The sequence below is a fragment of the Ascaphus truei genome, chromosome 3 (assembly GCF_040206685.1).
Source record: "Ascaphus truei isolate aAscTru1 chromosome 3, aAscTru1.hap1, whole genome shotgun sequence".
NCBI lineage: Eukaryota > Metazoa > Chordata > Amphibia > Anura > Ascaphidae > Ascaphus > Ascaphus truei.
The window spans coordinates 116888794-116908375 of record NC_134485.1 but is presented as its reverse complement, the minus strand read 5'-3'; the positions used below and the strand labels follow the sequence as shown (position 1 = coordinate 116908375).

Here is a 19582-nt window from a genome sequence, read left to right as displayed (position 1 = left end):
TAAAGTCGCTGTTGTTGAACTGGTTACTATCATTAGGTTAATGAAATATTATTACTTAAAGCAGCACTCCTGCTTTTACTTTTTTGTGTTGTTTTTTTTTAGGTTTGAAGCAGGGGTGAACCGTGTTCATTTCAGCTCCGGGAACCCTCTGCTTCCTGAGATACTTACCTCCATAGGGGGTGCCGGTAGCAGTTTCGGTTGGGCTAGTGGGGGTTATTATAATGGTGGTTTAAATGTCCTGGATGACGCGGGCCAATAGGATGCTGTGACATCATCCCTTGCGGCTTCCTATTGGCCCGCGTGACTGCGACATTTAGACCTGCAGAGCCGCTACTTGCACCCGTTACAGAGGTATGTATCTTGGGGAGCAGGGGATTAACAGAATTAAAATTAATGTTCTTAAATTCCGGAGGCCCTTTTTCTGCCCTTGCTTCCAAACTTCGGGGAGAAAACTATTTGAAATGCAAAATGCATGTATAATTAAGTTATGTTGCACCATGGCACATGTGGAAGCATGGCAATATATGAGCTGCATTGAAATAAGTAGAGCTGAAATCTACCAGAACAAAGAAGTTTGCATCCCAACATATTGAATAACGGCCTTTGATGGCAGATTTAAAGGAGCAATCCAAGCAATATCCTACATGTGTGTTTAAAAAAAAATCAGCTCTGTAGTATAAAATAATACAGGGGTACGCAAGCTGGGGGCACGAGATTTTTTTAGGGGGGGTGCGGCAATTACAGAGGCCCCGTGCTCTTCCCCAACGCATTTAAATTAAATGGCGTGGACCGCGCGAGGCCTCTGTAACTCACTTACCTTGATTCAGCCGGCTTGGGGCAACACATCGCCATGGCAACGCGGCTTCAAATGACCCCGCAGGAGTCACGTGATACGGCGTCTCATAACTACCGCAGCGACATTTGACGCCGGCACAAAGATAAGTGGGATGCGAGCACAGGGGGAGAGCAGACAGGGAGGCGCAGCACCAAAAGTTTGCGCACCCCTGAGATAATACATACTGCCTTTTTATTATTATTAAACGCTTAATGCCATTTTTAATGAGTTTTAATTTACGGAGTATTCTTTGATTTCTATAGCCGGTTTTAGCACGTCCTCAGCAATGCAAGATATTTTCAACTCTTTCCTGTTTGTGATCATTTGTTGCCTATGTTCCCAGCAGTTTGAGCTGCAAACTGTAACAATAGATAATGTTACCTTAGTAATATAATTGTAGCCATGTGTAAAAATGGCTCTCTCTCATGCTGGCAGTAATCCTGGTAAGTATGCAGGGTTGCCAGTAACAATCATGGAGGTTTGCCCTCAAACCCTGGTGAAGTGTCATATGTAACAAAGGAAGTGACAACATGCTTTGTGTCCACTGTTAGTGACACAAAGGTGGGTCTGTTTCTGGAGGTTATATAAGACACAGCACTGCCTAAAGTTAGTCAGTCTAGTTCTGGTTATGTTCTTATGTTCCTGAGTGAAGTGTCTACAGCAGTTCAAGTCTGCCTGACAGATACTTCAGTGCAAGCTGATTACACACTGTGTCCAGGGACCTGGCACAGATGGTGGATCTCCCTTAGGGGAGAGGTGGAAACAACTCATTAGGAGAAGGAACCTCCTGCATGGAGTACTCCAACAGAATGAGCGGCTAAGTGACGACCGCGATGAGGGGCAGTCTGCCTATGGAGATGACATTAAAGATGCCCTTGTTCAAAAGATCCCTCCTGTGTGAGTGTGGAATTATTCCCCAGGAGGATGCACCAAGAAGGAGTTCCCCATCAGATTCTTCCCCCTGCTGCCGCAGAGATCCTGATGGGGTGGAGGCGCTGCATCGAATGTGAGTAGGACTCAGAACACTACCTCAGACGCCTGTCATGGTGATACTTCCCCAATACCAACCCAGCGGAAGACTCAGGAGTCCTGTTACCAGCAGGTGCACCACATCACACAGACATGTAATGGGGGCCGATTAGACCACAGGGGCCAAACTGAGATTGGGTGGGGGCCCTAGAACCGTTACATAAGTATACATTGTAGCTGCTGAGTTACACTGACTGAAGGATTGATTGAAATTTAAAGGCGGCCATTATGTGAACCTTGGTAAGCATGATCTTTCCTGATCGATCACAGCAGAACAAATCGATCGGCAGCTTAGGTAATTAATTTGAAATAAAAGCCGCATATATTAAAACAAAAACATATATAATTTTTTTTCTAAGTGCCACTTGGAACCCCTTTTTAAGATGAAAGCGTATTGGCTTTTATAATATTTTTGCTTGTTTTAGTATTTTACATCACTTTATTTCACCTACAAACACATTATATTGCCTAAAGTAATATTTTGACTCATGGTAAAAAGCATAATATTAATAAAATAAGATAAAAAAGATACTGTGTCACAAGTTTGAAATATTAGCAAGATGTCATTTGTACAGTATGTAATGTCTGTATTCTTCAATACTTCAATTGTACAGCATGGCAATGAGCACTTGAAATTCAAATGATTCAAGTCTCCCAATGGACACAAAACAAAATCATGGAAATATATAATGTTATTGTGTCATTTACAATAGGGTCCACATTCTTCTGATATGTCTTTATCCACTTAAAAAACACATTCAAACATGAATGGATCTGATTTGAGTTTCGCTGTGGATTTTATGCTGTGTTGCATGTATTTGAAATCTTATCAAAGCACATTGGTTTCAGCAAACAAAATGTGGTTTTGCACCTACTGTAACACACAAATATGACATTGGCAGAAATACATCAGATATCTGACCTGTATTAATGATCTGGCTATAAAATATCTTATGCCTAACTTTTGTAACAACTTATGTTAAATATATGATGTAGCTAATATATTCATAAGAAATAATACATTCATAGTAAATCATTATAAAGCATTTACTTACTGTCAGGGGGGTGAATTTCTTCACAGTGAACATGTTATCGTGAGAAAGCTCATAAGGCAAATGACTATGTTGGGGAAAGGCGAACATGTAAGATTCTGACGTACAATGTATCATCAGGAAGTACAGTGCCGGTACCAGGTAAACGCGCCTTTCCTTGTCACTCTCCCACAAAGTCAACAGAGAAGAAATAAAGTTAATAATTAACAAGAAATGACAGAAGTGATCTAATTTTTTTGTTTGTGTTTAAAAATAACCCCAAGAAAGTATGGAAAAATCAGATCATTTACACTATAATATTGCATATTCTGAAGCAAACAAAAATTGAATTTTTTTAAAAAGTTGTTTAACCAGATTATCCATAAACCAATTATCATAGTGTTATCATAGTGTGTGTGTGTACATTATATTTCAGTATGTTGGTCTGCGTGTCTCATTTTACACACCCAAACTGTAAGACCTATAACAACCAATCTTGGGAGATGACTTTATGTATCAAAATAAAGTGACCTGTCATGGTTTGGATCCCCTCGAACACTCCAAAGGGAAAGGCTGCTAGAAACGTTAGAGTTCTTACAATTTCTCAAGCAAGTCAGTCACTGGGTGTTGTACCTGGCAGGCTATGTATCTGGTACGTGACTTCATAATGGCGACATTATAATACACAAAGCCTGGTGGCAGAGAAGGAGAGTTAGGTAGTCAGGTAGTTAGAAAGTTTACACAGAAAGCAGATGAAGAAATAGAGGAAGTCAGTTGACACGTGAGGAGAAAGTAAGAATGCTGGACATGGAGAGAGAGGAGAAAAGAATTAAGGGCATCATAAGTTATTAGAGGAAAGTGATGGGAGGGAGAGAGGGGAGAGAGGAGAGAGAGAGGTGAGAGGAGGGAGGTTAGGGAAAAGGAGTGGGAGAGTGACCCGTGTGAAGCTGGGCTTTTTGACACCTGCGTACTGCTGCTACCTGTGCGAAGCTGGGCAATTTAGCTTGTGCATATATATGTAGCATGGATCTCCCTTCTTACCTCCTGGGCGGGGGGCAGAACAGCTCCGTAGTAAGGAGAAGCAGCAGTATTGCGTCGGCCATGTTATGGTTGGCATGGCCTTTCAGACTGTGTAATGTGTAATGCGATGGCCATCTTGGGGTTGGCACGGCCAGAAGGAAGAGGTCCAGAGAGACAGGATTTCCTCCATGGTACAGAAGTGACCTTGTCAGAGTATCCAGAGCCAGGGAGGAATAAGGTAGTGTCCGGGGAGCTTGTTAAACTCAGGCCCAAAGCCTGACCCTAGGCCGAGGTAGTTCCCCTCACTGTAGAGACGTGTCAGGGCACTGGCCCTATGACTAGGTAGCTCCTGGTAGCTAGGGAGCCCAGCGGAGCAGATCGGAATGCATAGGGAGGCTTCCACAGCGGTCTGTGTTACCAGCCAGCATCCTGACATAAGGTGCGATGGGCTTGTTGTCGGAGACCCCGCGCCTTGGTACCCTGCTATTGTTCTTGTCTTCGCTTGGAAGTGTGGCCTGGTTGGAACTTAAACCAGGAAGGTATTGTGCACCAACGCAAGGGAGATGGTAGCGCTGCCCTCACACACACGTTGGAAGGAGTCGCTTGCTGGACACTGGAAAAAAAGAAAATTGTGACTAAAGCGCTAAAGTTTCTATAACAATTAGTGATTAAACAAATAGTGATAAAATAAATCCTTTACATAAAGGTTAGGCTGCCTGATACCTACTGCCTAGTACAGACAGAAACAGAACATAAAACAGAAATAAATCTGGCGCCAAATAAATGTCCAATATGGTAAGTCCTGTGATCTTCAATTAATCTGCACAGCTGCTTTCAGGCCATGTAACGAGAAAAAACACGAACAAAAAAACAAATCATAGCATATAACTGCTGGGTAATGTCAGTTACACTACAAACAAAACATACAAACAAACTCCTAGTAACAGACTAAAATATATTTATTAAAATATAATGAACTATGCCTGTCATGGAACAAGAATCACATTCCTGCCCGACCCCCCTTCTGCTTGTCAGCTCCTTAAGTTCAGCTGCAGGCATTGGTTCCACATACACACACTGTGCCTGTGTAACATGCAACAATGTTGCATTTCTTGCCTCTGAGCACGTAATCAGTGAACTGCTACTGCAGCTTCTCCAGTCCTCCCAGTTAATGGACTTTCCCATGTTCTCCCCTGTCTTTTGCTGACAGTTAGTGCAGTCCCACTCAACCTTTAGTGTGACCCCTGCCCCTCACTTTCTTTTCCACCCTAGATTACAGTGAGTACAGACCTGTCTGCATCCACCCCTGGTAAGGCCTTTCTCTCTTACCATAGTCTAACCCCATAGAAGCATCCCACATAGAGAAGCACTCTCTGCCTACACTACACCTACAAGTTCCTGTGTTTTCTAATCCAGCAATAAATTAAGAAAGACATTAAGGACTTGTCATGCTTTGGAAGAGGGAGGACATGAGTTGAGCTTACTGCAACTAATCATACATCATTCGTGACCCTGGTTCCAGGAAAGTAAGAGAGAGACCGTGTATTAGAGGTCTACGCAGAAGCTATCACTCACAGCCTTCATGCTACAAAAGTGCAGCTCTACACAGCTATACAGCAAACTGCTACAGCTTTCTGCAAAACAAGCAGCAGTTTAAACAGAATAGTGAAAAGATAATCGTGTGTCTTACAGACACTTACAGGAGCTGCTACTCCAGACTCCATTATACAGAGCAGCCTCTACAGCAGTACAAGCAAGCAGCTTACACAGCTATACAGAGCAACCTCTACACCACACAAAGGAAGCACCAAGCAGCTAAAACTGCGAACAGTCTGCAGCTTTCACAGACAACCAGTAGCTCAAACTGCACGGCAGCCTTGCAACAAACAGTGCTTCTCTCACAATTACTAACTGCCTTTTTCTCTGTCTGAGTCCACCCGCTGCTCAGCCCCACAGTGAGGAGCCTACGGACACCTGTAAGTACAGCTACCCCAACGCTGCACGCTGCAGGACACCGCTCGGCATCATCTGAGACAGACGCCCATCGCTGACAAGGTAAAAGACCGCACGCCACACGCACTGGCAAAAGGCCTACACACACCTACAGCATGGCAGAACTCAGAGCCTCACCAGACATCACGCAGGAGAGCGATCACTCAGACACAGAGACCGCCGCGCAACTGCAACAGGCGCAGGCAGGCGCAAGGCCTAAACGGACAGTCACACTGACAGAAAAGGCCCGCGAAAAATATGAGACTGACATTGAAGCGCACCGCGCTAAATTAGAGTTGGCCTGGGAAACAACCGCACTTGGGGTACGCAATGTCGCTGGCGCTGGCAATTATGTGCAACAGCTCAAGCAGGGGATAACTCAATTGAAGGTAGACCGCTCCGGCTACCAAGCGTTGTCACAGGCATACTTCACCTATCTAACAAGAACTAACACGGAAGAAAGCATACGAGAGCGCGACCTACAAAAGGCGATTGACCTAGAACGTGATGGTATCGTGCAAACCGCCATCACGGAAGCTGAGAATAAGAGGAAGGACCTTTTGCAGGAGACCTCATCGCAGCACTCAAGCATATCCAGGCACTCATCTAGATCAGCAAGATCAGCGCAGTCTAACGCGTCCAGCGCAAGCACAAACGCTACCAAGGCGCGAGCCGCCGCAGAGGCCGCACGTGCCAGGGCTGAATATAGTCGCAGAGAGGCAGCCGTAAGGACAGAAAGAGCGCGCATAGAAGAGGAGGAGCAGAATGCCGCCGCCGCTGCCACTGCTGCTAATGCCACTGCTGCCAATGCCGCCGCTGCTGCTACCGCCGCCGCTGCAAATGCCGCCGCTGCCGCGGCGCATAAAAAGGCCGAATTGGACGCGGATCTAGAGGCACTTAATCAAGAGAAGGAAGCCGCCGCCGCCATAGCCCAAGCTGAAGTCCTAGAGGCAGCCACGCAACAGGATGGCGGGGAGCAACCCTACAGATGGATTGCCTCAGAGGATCCAGTCCAACGCACTGAAGACTACGTCAGGAGCCTCTTCAGCGTGAACACCAGCGCACCATCTCAACACGGATGGAGCTACTCCACAGATACCGAAGACTCGCTAGGACCACGAGGAGAAGACGCTGCTCCATCAATGGCACATGCTGCCTGGGATAGCCACAGCCGCAACAGTGATCCACACGCCAGCGCGCACACGGATGCACCACAACAGGCTCGCAATCCAGGTACACCCACGCGGGAGAAAACAGCCCCTCACACTGGCCAGCAGTCATCACGCGTCCATGCCAAGGAAGAGGCGACCGCACGGACCCTCCCAGCAACTACCTCAGAACGGGGCAAACGCGCTGATGTCTCAGGTCTGACAGACATAGCCAAGTACATGATCCGGCGCGACTTGGTGCACGCAGGACTCATCAGCTTCGACGACCGCCCTGAGAACTACCGGATGTGGAAGTTCACGTTCAAAGACGCAATCGACAGCTTGGACTTCTCAGCAAGGGAAGAGCTCAACCTGTTAGTCAAGTTCCTGGGGAACGTATCCAGGGAGCAAGCGCAGAGACTTCGGACGGCAAACACGCATCAACCCCAAGTAGGTCTTGACCTAGTGTGGGAAAGGCTAGAAGAGTCCTACGGCAGCCCCGAAGCAGTCGAGGATTCACTCTTCAAAAGAATCGAGAGCTTCCCCAAGATCACGAATAAAGACTACTCGAAGTTACGAGATCTTGGAGACCTGCTGCAAGAACTGGAGTTCGCAAGGAAAGACCACTCCTTAATAGGTCTCAACGCCCTAGATTCAGCTCGTGGAGTGAGACCCATCCTGGAGAAGCTACCCTTCAACCTCCAAGAAAGGTGGCTTTCACAAGGTTCCAAATACAAAAGGGAGAAGCAGGTTGTCTTCCCCCCATTCTCATTCTTCGTGAGCTTCATCCGCGAAGCGGCAAGGACAAGGAACGATCCCAGTTTCATCTTAGGTACGCAAACCACATACAGTGCGAGCAGCCTGAAGAACGAGAGACCAGCGATGAGATATGGTAACCCCCAAACACCCATCTCGGCCCGCAGGACGGACGTGCCTCCCACGACCCAAACTACTCCCGATCAGTCGGTCGCCGGAGACAAGGAACCAAGGGACCCAAACAGGGAATGTCCCATACACAAGAAGCCACACCCACTCAACAAGTGCTTTGGGTTCAGGATGAAGTCCCTAGAGGAACGCAAGAGGTTACTTGGAGAATTCGGAGTTTGCTTCAAGTGCTGCGGTTCCACGACCCATCTAGCCAGGGACTGTAAGGAAGAGATCAAATGCACAGTGTGCGAGAGTGACAAGCACGTGACAGCGTTACACCCAGAGGCGATGACACTCCACCAACTCAAAAACCCATCCTCCATAGCGGAGCATGGCGGGGAGAAAGAAGAAGGAGAGTCAACATCCGTCACATCTCAGCGCACCGAAGTTTGCGGAAAAGAAGGTGACAAAATGTCCTGCTCCAAAATATGCCTTGTCGCAGTGCACCCCCAGGGACAACCTGAGAAGGCTATTCGGATGTACGCAATCCTCGACGACCAGAGCAACCGATCACTGGTCAGGTCAGAGTTCTTCGACATGTTTAACATACAAGATGGTGCTTCTCCTTACACTCTCAGAACGTGCGCAGGGCAAATGGAGACCACAGGGAGAAGAGTGAATGGCTACACCATATGCTCAATAGACGGCAAAGTGAACATGCCCCTTCCCACACTCATCGAGTGCAACCACATGGCCACAAACAAGGACGAGATACCCACACCAGACGTGGCACTCCATTACCCCCACCTCAAAGGAATAGCCAAACACATCCGGCCGGTGGAACAAGACGCCAAGATCCTGCTGCTGCTCGGTAGGGACATCATGAGAGTACATAAAGTCCGTAAACAGCACAACGGACCCCACAACGCGCCATACGCCCAAAGACTCGACCTAGGATGGGTGATAGTGGGCAACTCGTGCACTAGCAAAGAGCACGGGCAAGACTACGTCGATGCCCGCAGAACGGAGGTGACAGAATGTGGATACACATCTTTCTCCGAACCATGTCTTGGCCATCTCCAAGTGACCGAAGGGCCAAGTGAAGAGAAAAGACAAGGTCATACCCCTGAGACCAACAAAGACATCCCCACGCCGATGGGATGCGACAATGGCTCAAGATGCTCAGCAGTCCAGACAGCCAAGGATGATGAGTCGACTCCACCGAAGGAAGAGAGTAACCTCCCAAAGGTGACCGACAAAGGGATCGTCCTAAAAACAACAAACAATCAGACAATACTCCCGCGAGCAAGGGCACAATTAAGACGTACAGTTGTTCCTCTCCACAGAGTATCAAGCAACAGAGCAACCAATTGCCACGGCTGGCATAGCCACAAAAGATTGCGCCCCACAGGCGAAGCCACAGTGTCAAAAGGACTGTTCGTTCAAACACGTAAAAGGGGACAGTTGCAGAGACATTTCCCAAAAGGATTTACAAGGACAAAAGAGACTGTTCTTCGTCATGTCCAGGGAGAAAACAACCTCCCGATGGCAGTCAACAAAGAAACACAAAAGCGTTTCACCAAACTACGCGGAGATGTTCTCGTGCAAGAGAAATGTACCGATGAACTACGGTGCACAGCGTTCCAGACAACAAGGAACGATGACAAACAAACACCATCAAGGGAAGATAGAGGATTCCCGAGGTTAACTGTCAAGGAGCTCTCTAAAGACGGACTAAGCAGTCGGGTGACTCCGCTACCATTCCGTTCACCAAGGAGGCGCTTCCCAAACAATGGAGAACATGCCATCTCTAGGTTCACCTCGCACCTCTGCGGCCCACAAAGGGAACCAGAGACCAAAAACAACTTTGTGGTCTTCATCCAGAAGATATTCTTTACCGGCCACGCAAAGCCAGCACCTCTAATGGAGGAAGGCGAAGAATGTCGGTACCTCCAATCACCTGGGGCCTACCACCCTCAGGAACCCGATCAAATCCGGGTAATGTTCAACCCCAGCGCTCAGCTTCAGGGAGTCTCCCTGAACGACGCCCCCTTTATTGGATTACATTCGACAACCAGTATTCCAGGGACAGTAATCCGCTCCCACAAGGAGCCAAAAGCCCTCTCCTTCTGCCAAACGCCAGGTGATAGAGCAACAGGCTGCCACGGCTGATATACCTACAAGGGGATACACTCTGTGGGTGAAACTACAGAGACAAAAGGACTGTTCTCTTACAAGACTAAAAGGAAACAGTGCCAGAGACTTTTATACAAAGACATTGTGGTGCAACCAGCAAACCTGGAGCTGTGCATCCACCCTGCATCCTTTGCCAAAGAACCTTGGCCAAGGGACCTTGATACCAGTGATACCGGCCGGTGTCACATCGCTATGTGGACATGGACTCTTGCATTGTTTGAGAATGTGATGTTATCTTTGTTATGCATTGCACATATGTTCCACATATTCCAGTTATATAGTGGTATCTCCAGATACCAGACGGGGAGTGTCATGGAACAAGAATCACATTCCTGCCCGACCCCCCTTCTGCTTGTCAGCTCCTTAAGTTCAGCTGCAGGCATTGGTTCCACATACACACACTGTGCCTGTGTAACATGCAACAATGTTGCATTTCTTGCCTCTGAGCACGTAATCAGTGAACTGCTACTGCAGCTTCTCCAGTCCTCCCAGTTAATGGACTTTCCCATGTTCTCCCCTGTCTTTTGCTGACAGTTAGTGCAGTCCCACTCAACCTTTAGTGTGACCCCTGCCCCTCACTTCCTTTTCCACCCTAGATTACAGTGAGTACAGACCTGTGTGCATCCACCCCTGGTAAGGCCTTTCTCTCTTACCATAGTCTAACCCCATAGAAGCATCCCACATAGAGAAGCACTCTCTGCCTACACTACACCTACAAGTTCCTGTGTTTTCTAATCCAGCAATAAATTAAGAAAGACATTAAGGACTTGTCATGCTTTGGAAGAGGGAGGACATGAGTTGAGCTTACTGGAACTAATCATACATCATTCGTGACCCTGGTTCCAGGAAAATGCCATTAAAAAGAAAACCGCAATAGTAACAATGAAGGATAGCTGATCATCCGGAGGTGGTAAAATCAAAATCCTACTTACGAGAAGGAAGGTGATAACAAGCGGTGATGAAACAAAGTTGGTGTCCAAATTACATCGGGAGGATGTTCTAACAGAGTTAATACTCTCTAACGCCGGTACAATCGCTCGAATCTCCCTTCTGTCACACACGGGAATATGGCTGTGGGGGAAGCAGTCTCACTGGGGCGCTCACGCAGACACCGCATGTAGCTAGTCCCCCTCTCTCTGCTCCTCCTCTCTGCCCGACAGCTGACGCGCACCCGCGTGCCTGAGGTTAAAGGAACACAAACTTCTCCACTTGATAGCAGTGGCTTACAGTGAACTGTAGCAAACTATGACCAGTTACTCCTACAAAATACTCTATGCAATCCAGAGGATGACAATTGACACCCACCCTATGCGTTTTGTAGAAATGATTCTACTTCCTCAGGGGCTACTAGCAGGATACACATGACTACTCATATACCCTTATCAATTAAAAATTAATTAATAATTAAAGTTATACATACTTGATATAAGAACGTGCATATATGCCTGTCACTAGACAAACTACATAAAATTTACAGTACATGACACAACAATACTATAATAATGCAAACAATATATAATAAATAAAAATACAGATAAGTGGCTTAAAGGGTATTCAAGCACCCCACGGATAAACATCAAAGCTGCCCATAAGCTGCCCATAAGCAGTATTGTTTGATTAGCCCTTCATTTTAAGACCTTAAGTGAACATCAGCCAACATAGCCAAACAGTTTTTTAGAAATACCCCATAATGATACACCTGGGGCATTTAGAAACAAAATCCGGGTATATGATACTTGATTTAACCCTTAAACTGATAGCCCTCTGTTTTATCCACAAACATATGCAGATCCTCCAATATCTGATTGATAATACCTCAATTGACTAAAAAGGCCCCCAGTTCAAAATCAATGTTAAGCCCATTTGGAGAGAGAGTTTTTAATTCATATATCCAAAAGGCCTCCCGTCTATTAATATGTTTAAATTTATCACCACCTCTCCAAATTGGATTGCTGGAGATTGGGTTACAGGTACCCAAGTACCCTAGTTATTATGGGGGCTAGCTACCCCCGGACAATATTACTGTTACCCCTGTTAGTATTGTGCATTGTGTGTTGTATTATTTGAGGCCTTCTGTGGGACCATAGTAAAGGAGTTATATAAATACCTGGTTGTATGTGTGTTATAGGGGTATACTTTAAAGTTATACGAGTTCCTATGGGGAGTCATCCTGCTATGCAGGATCTTCATAGGTGGAGGCGCTGCACCATAGAGATATAGAGAACACACAGTCACCCCAGGCTTCTTATGAGTGGAGGACCAGGCCTTCTGTATGCCTAACAGGTAGCACCAGTACTGTAACTTCCGCTGTTTCCCTTGGGGGGGAAGGGGTTACATATAGATAGATATGTAGCAGGGTTCCCCTGGTGCCCCCTTACCTGCGTTCCATTGCGGGGACCCCCGCGCTGTGCTGTGGAGCTGCAGGGGCGAGCTCATCACTGGGGGCTCCCGGTGGTATTGGCAGCACTGTGCCGCCATGTTTAATGCATTCGTGCTTGCGTGGGAGCTCACACATGCGCAGTATAATCCCAGGAGTTACGGCGGCCATATTGGGGTTGGCACAAGTGTTCGCACATGCGCAGGAGCATGCGCAGGAGTTCACGCGTCAGCAGCGGCCATTACAGATAGAGCCTGAGCAGTTGAGGGCCAGAAGAGCAGCGGCGCCCATTACAAGTTTGCGCATGCGCAGTGTAGATCGCGCACGCGGCCCCAATAATAGAAGGCTCTATGGGGAACTACAACACCCAGCAGCCACTGGGGCTGCTAACCACGTGATGCCAGGGAGCCAATGGAAGAGCCAGATTCTCCTGCTGCAGAAGGATACATTTTGTGCGCAGGGACGAGGAAGTCAGTAGGAGCTGGGACACAGACAGGGGAGGGTGTAGGTGCAGGAAAGCAAGTAACCCCTGCACTAGGCCAGAGACCCCCTAGGCCCCTACTCATACCAGATTGTGGCTGCTGTAGGGAAGGCCTCTTCAGTTAGGGACCTTGCCCCTTAGTAGTGTGTTAAGTTCAGGGACACAGCTGCAGTGCTGCGTGAGCCTGACAAGTGTGGTCTGGGACCAGACCTGCCTAACTGAAGATAAGAGACTATCTGTATGGTGAGATCATCCAGTGGGAGACAACTCTATTTGGAGGCGGACGCCATCGCTGAGGTTTCGGCGCTGGACACAGACGGATCCTCTTTCTGTTGTTCTGCTGTACCCGGGTGCAGGAGCCCCGGGCAGGTATCAGTCACCAAGTGCACCAACAATACACCTCATCTAGTTGGCAGTGCTATCTCACACTTGGGTAGGGTTGTGGGACTCTTGGGTACCTGGTATGGTGTTATGACCCTAGGAGGTCAGTGTTATAGAGTGACACTACTGTGATGTGATTGATGTATGTTCTTATATTCTTTATCTGCACATATAGTAAACGGTTATACATACTCCCATGTATGTGGTTACTATATGTGGGTCCTGTGTCAGGGGTTTTTCTATACTCTAGGATCCTGCACAGATGGAGGCGCTATTATATTGTGAGTATCGTTCCGGAAAGATACACCCCAGGTTTTCACTGGTGGAGGCTCAGTCCTCCTGTGAACCTGACAGGTAACGCACCACACCCAGTAATACACGTAGATTTCCCCACATGGTCCCTATCTGTGATTGGGGGTGGGGGGGGGGGGGGGGGTGGAGTGTGTTACAGATAGATAGAGGTGTCTTTATTTAGGCTAACAGCAATACAGATGTAGCAAGACAGATGTAGCTAGATATGTCTTTATTTAGGATAATTGCAATAGAGATGTCCTCCTGTGAACCTGACAGGTAACGCACCACACCCAGTAATACACGTAGATTTCCCCACATGGTCCCTATCTGTGATGGGGGGGGGGGGTGTTACAAATAGATAGATAGATAGATAGATAGATAGATAGATAGATAGATAGATAGATAGTGTCTTTATTTAGGCCAACAGCAAAACAGATGTAGCAGGACAGATGTAGCTAGATATGTCTTTATTTAGGATAATTGCAATACAGATGTAGCAAGACTCACTTTTCCCAGCGCTGCAGCTGCTGTCGTGCTGCTGGGGGTCCTGAATACCGAATTGGACCCTCCCCCAAGTGTTAAACTATCCATCCAGAGGTTAAATAACATACAATACTGATGTTACAGTGGTTGCCATTTAATTTTGAACGTAGTTTCAAGGAATATGGCCCTGAGCTTGCTAACTTGGGTTGGCACCCAATAAAAATAAGTTATTCCAGAGAAAAAGGTATTTGATATGCTTAATTTTTTTATATAGCTGTTGAGTGTATGCAGCAGTGTGCATAGAATTTCTTAAATACAAGTTCCTGTACTTTGGATGGTTTAATGGAGATAAAGTGACTTGCTAAAGGTCACAATGAGACACTAATATTGGAATCCAGTTTACCCCAACTCAAAGCCACTGCACTACTGAATAGGTTTAGCGGGGCTATCACAAATTGCTGTGAAAGGCTGAGCTTTGTAGGGAAACAAGATACATATTTTCATTTTACTTTAACTTTGGTTAGTTTGTTCTTGTGGGAAGGGAAGAACTGGCAACTTGTTTAGTTTAATTTAAAACCTGCACTTTTAAACAGAAGGGTAAGAGGTGATTGAAGCCTGGTAAAAGTGGATGCTTGACAGCGTCATATTTTATTAGCGTATAGTAAACATAGGGTTTTCAAGTACTGTATCCAAGTTTTTACAACACCTTTATTGCTTGTGTACTACTGTAGATATATAATCTACAGACCTATAGAAGAAACATTGTGCAACTAAACTGTACAAATTATGCCTTTGGAACAGTTGACCATTTATGTTCGCTTATCTTAAATAAACAAACTGCAAGAAGAGAGATGTCACAGAGACGAACGTCTTTGAATTTATCATATATTTGTATGTTATCAACTCTTCTATTCAATGAGTAATGAACAACATACATTAAATAATTATGTATTTGCAATAAAATATATTAGCAAATATATATTTGATGCATTATGTATTTTGGCTAATTATATAACCATTATGAAGAATAGAATAATCATATTGTAAATATAGATAATCCTAACTGTGGCAAAAGTTACTACTCAAAATTCTAGATCCCTGCAGAATACATACACAAAGCAAACATGACATGCAAAATCACAATACTAATCTGACAATTCTTACCAAAACACATCAAATCGTGTAAAATTGTGGAAGGTCATCAATAATATATTTGAGCCCTGTTGCTGCCAACAACCTTCCTGTATCAAAAAGGATTGTCATTTTGTCTGATCACTCCTCAGCCATTGCCTTACTGTATTATCAAGACACAATTGTTACCATAATCCAGAAGCCCAGACTGAGCACACTCCTATATCAGTACACTCTCCTCATTGTGTTCATTCATTTCAGTGTATCCCAGTGTCTGAAGAGGAGATTGTACAGGAGCTCTTAACACTAAAGTAAAACAACCAACGTTGGCCAGACCAATAGTAATCCAGGGGGTCGATCTTCAGAGCTACGGTAATTTCTACCCAACGGATGTTATTTTTCTTCTTATTAACAGTATCCTGACAGCTAATGATCAGCAAAACCAGCGTCTGTTAGCAAAACGACCATCATAACGTTACCTGGATGAACTTAGCATTGAGACGCGTTAAAAAATACACTGCACATGTACATTGAGAAACAGTGTTATTAGTGCACCTCTGTTAGAGAAACAAAGGATTAGCATTCCCATAACAATGTGCCTATGAGCATGTTACAATTTTAAATAAATGCACATGCACTTGACTAACCTAAATGCAATAATAAATGCAAACCTTGACTATTTTTGACTGTTACACAGTAAAGATGGCTGATCAAGTTTCTACCTCCACTGCTTCTACGTGACGTCACAAGACCTTGCGTTGCCATTTGACGCCGAGTTGCCATGGCGATGCGTCGCAGAAGACAAGATACGGGACATTGCAGAGGCCTCACGTGATACCCCGTCATTTACTTTAAATGCCTTGGGGAAGCGCATGGGGCCTCTGCAACCGCCTGCCCCCCCACCCCCCGGAAAATCTTGCGCCCCCCAATATGCTCACCCCTGGTTTAAGCTATACTTAAAATCTCCAGTATCTCAAAGAATTCATGTCAAACCTGATTAATCATCTCAAGAAAGGTATCTAAACACTCACTGTACCCAGCACTTATCTCCTATGATTCAACCTCTGCCATCTGTTTATAGTCTTAAGGTTGACTGAAGAATCTTATTGCTCTTCGGTTAATGATCACCCCACTTCTTTACCTATTTACATGTATCCTTCAAATCATCTTCATGTCTAAATGCATTAGAAACTTATGATGTTAGCCATTCCATTCTTGTTAGAAATGGTCCCTTTGAAATTACTTAATGTAACTTACTACCCAGGACATAATTGAAAGGAGAGATTACTCTCAATGTAATTATACCACTGTAGCCCTCTTTCTGACACTCTAAAGAGACTACTGGTTATTGCACACACCTGTGGCTCCAGGAGATCTAAGCCTCCGCTAGCTGGGAGCCTAGGGTAACACTTATTAGCGCAGCGCCTCCACTTACCCAGGATCCCCGTCATGTAAGATTCCCCTGGGCAAGAAACATAACACACATACTTGAAACCAGTTTACTGAACGCACAGAATAACCCTTATACTTTATATGGCAATACACACTCATAACTTGTACTACACTTATAACGCTAGTGGCTCAGCCACTCTCATAGGAGCAACGTCTCTGTCCCCTCACCGCGTGCCCACACACCGTGTCCATGTACTGCAATATGAATATAGGCTCAGTCCTTTGGCCACTCCACTTAGTGTCCCCAAAGAGTGTTCCCTAAGGCGGGATCAGTGCCTGTTGACCGGTGTTGGTGCACTTGTTGTAAATACCTTCCGGTCACTGCGGTGACCGGTAACAGCTTCGAAAAGGATCCGCCGATCCAGCGCAGCTGGTCTGATGTCGCGATGCTCAGCAACCTGGTCCCAGATGATTGCAGCAACCGCAACTCTGCACACTTGTCCCTAGCTGTTTATTCAGTAATGGGGAACGTCGCTACCACTATAGGGCGTCCCTGCAGCAACCTTACTCTACCGTGGCTCAGGGATTCTCTTAGGGCCTGCGGGGAAGATCTGTCCTATGCAGGCGGGTCACGGACCCCCTGCACCCATACTACCTCTTCCTTCACCCTCTGGTTCCCCTCTGGCTAACGTGGTCTCTCCCCCCACGCTTCCCTTTCCTGCCTCTTGCTAATTCAGCCTTGCCTTGTCAGAGCACACAGCACTGCAGCTGTGTCCCTGGCAAGACTACCCACACCAAAGGGCATGGTCCCTACCTAGGGGCCTTCCCTATGCCTTACCCATTAACCTAGTGGGGAGTTTGACCTACGTGGGGCCTGGGGGTAACCTGACCTGGTATAAGAGCCACTTGCTCCTTACACCCTTCCTCCCCCTTCCTGCTCCCAGCTCCAACTGCTGTTCTCCAAACCCCGCGAAAAGTATCTATATCCCCCTCTCTGGAATTCTGGCCTCTCATTGGCCACTCTGGGACACCTGGTGTAGTTGGCCCTAAGCCTCATGGGACTTGTAGTCCCGCAGAGGCTACAGATACATTGGGGCCGCGTGCGCGATTCCTCTGCGCATGCGCGACTTGGTAATGGCCGCCGCAACTCCTGCACACCTTCTGCGCATGCGCGAGCAGACACAATGGCGGCCCCCGCTAGCCGGGTGCACCGCAGAGCCTCGGAGCGCTCCCTGCTCTGGCCCCCACCCTTGCAAGCAGTCGGCGGGTCCGTCGCTGGCTCCGGCAGCACTCGCGACCGCGCTGCCCGCAGGGAGGGGGATCTCGGGAAGCTCAAGCCTCAGCTCTCATTCATGTGCAATGGAGTAAAGGCCATCTAAAGTTTAGCAACAGCTTGTGGATCAGGGCCTCTAAACTCTATATTGGCTTTATAATATATATAATGTTCACAAAAGTAAGAAACATGTTCCAAAATGCCTTTTTAGGCCTAGCAAATCTATACTAATGTGCTAACATATACCCACATTGTGTATGAATGTAATCGATCATCTGATATCTTTTTTTTTCAGGACCATCCCACAGACACCATATGGCTAAGGGAAAGAAAACCTGTGCCTGTGGCTGCAGAGCTCTTGGTTGAGGATGAGTATCCCACCCTCTATCTCACAGATGTCACTAAGGAGGGCACAGAGGATGCTCCAGCCCAAACAGCTGCACCTGCATCAGCCCCACCAGCTACACCAGCTGCAGCTCCACCAGCTGTTGCTGTCTAGTCTGCACCCCCGACTGCCACTACTGCATCACCGAGAGCTCAGACCCAATATCAATACACACTGATGGCATACTAACTTGAGCTGCTGGAAATGCAACGGGAAGGCTTCCGGAATATCTTGGACCATCTTTCCCGCCTGGAGGCCAGGACAAGGATTAATGCACATAGAAGGGCAAGAAGTCCACCACCAGCAGCAGGCAGCCCAGTGCCATAACAAGTTAATACTCCAGTCCATGAAACATGTCACTACTGCTGTCACAAATAGTTTGTCCCAGGGGACAGAATCATTGAATGATCATTGAATGATGAGAGCTATGTCACTGTATGATATCTGGAAGGGGGAAAACTGTATGGATTGGGGAATGGGGACTGTACAATAAACACTTTTATTCCCTTTGTTAGTGTCTTCCCTACACAGTTAGCAAGCCAACATGTGATTTGGGTTGTCAGCATTTCTCCGCGTGCAGACCCATTGGACCCATCAGTGGGTAGCCGGGTGCCAGATCACCACGTTCCAGGACCTGCTGGAACTCATCCTGCTCAAGTGTGTGCCAGAGGTGGGGAGTGGGTCATGGACCATAAGCCAGCAAACTTCACTGAGGCGGCTACGATGGCTGATGACTATGTGACCATGCGGCCACATTACAAGAAGTGGGTCCTGACCCCCGCTCCAGTGCCAGCAACTAAAGTCCCCAAGTCAGCTAACCCTGCCCAGGCAACCAAGCGTGGCGGAAGAAATCGAGTGCCAGAGGTGCTGCAGCGAAGTCAGCAGAGTTTGTCCACGAGCACCAGTGCTACCAATGCAACCAGCTGGGCCATCTGTGGGTGGACTGCCCCAACCTAGCCCAATCCAGTAGCCATATTACTAAAACTATTGCAACAGGGATTCCCTTAATGGCAGCTCGCACCTATTGGGGTACACGCTTCCAGGACACGCAGCCCTGTTGGGAGCCCCTAATTTAGAACATTATGGGTGAAGGGTCCACACGCACCCTGATGTTGAATGTCACCAGGGGGCGCCCCAACACAATCCATTGAAGGGAAAGGATTAAGGATTTTTCTATCCCTCACCAGGCTAGCCCAATGGGGAGTCCCACTTTCCCCGCATAGTCTGTGTGCTTGGTGCCCAGGGGCTTCCCACCACAATTGGGCTT

General features: G+C 47.0%; 1 protein-coding gene and 1 long non-coding RNA gene across 2 annotated transcripts in view; one reads left to right on the top strand and one right to left on the bottom strand.

Moving 5' to 3' along the window:
* CLDN34 (claudin 34) overlaps positions 1–3041 on the bottom strand; it is a 42514-nt gene extending 39473 nt beyond the window's left edge. Inside the window, exon 1 of the mRNA XM_075589393.1 lies at positions 2920–3041. The gene's annotated coding sequence lies outside the window, so the exon portion shown is untranslated. The remainder of the gene's footprint in view (positions 1–2919) is intronic.
* On the top strand, positions 1349–18824 carry LOC142489145 (uncharacterized). The gene is made up of 2 exons (XR_012799807.1): positions 1349–1841; positions 18226–18824. It is a non-coding gene; the product is annotated as an uncharacterized LOC142489145 (long non-coding RNA).
* The last annotated feature ends 758 nt before the right edge of the window (positions 18825–19582 follow it).